The sequence below is a fragment of the Gossypium hirsutum genome, chromosome A07, assembly GCF_007990345.1.
Source record: "Gossypium hirsutum isolate 1008001.06 chromosome A07, Gossypium_hirsutum_v2.1, whole genome shotgun sequence".
NCBI classification, from domain to species: domain Eukaryota; kingdom Viridiplantae; phylum Streptophyta; class Magnoliopsida; order Malvales; family Malvaceae; genus Gossypium; species Gossypium hirsutum.
The window spans coordinates 69159255-69159701 of NC_053430.1; positions in this window are offsets into that span (position 1 = coordinate 69159255).

Sequence of the window (447 nt, forward strand, 5' to 3'; positions counted from 1 at the left end):
TTCGGTCAAAAGAGGTTGAAAAAGGATGAACAAAACCTTTCTTTTCCTTCCTTTAGCTCACGGCAATGGGGTGTATGCATGAGACCATTATTATTTTTTTTCTTTTTTTTTTCATCACCCTTCCTTTCATTATTTAATTATCATGCTTATTATTTTATTTTCCTTACCATACATCACTAACACAACATGTTGGTGACATGTTTCCACCCATAGCATGGCCGGCCACTACATATTAGGGAGGGGGAATTTGACATGCAAGTCCCCTTTTTCTTCCACATGCACTAATAGGTCCTCATGCATTGACCTATCACATTTTAAAATTTTCTCATATAAGTCCTATTGACTAAATTCACATGCAATCGACTAAATCGAAGCTTGAAATTTTCACATTCATGATTACATATTCTAGACATAAATCACATTCAACTCGGGACTTTGCGGTATTCG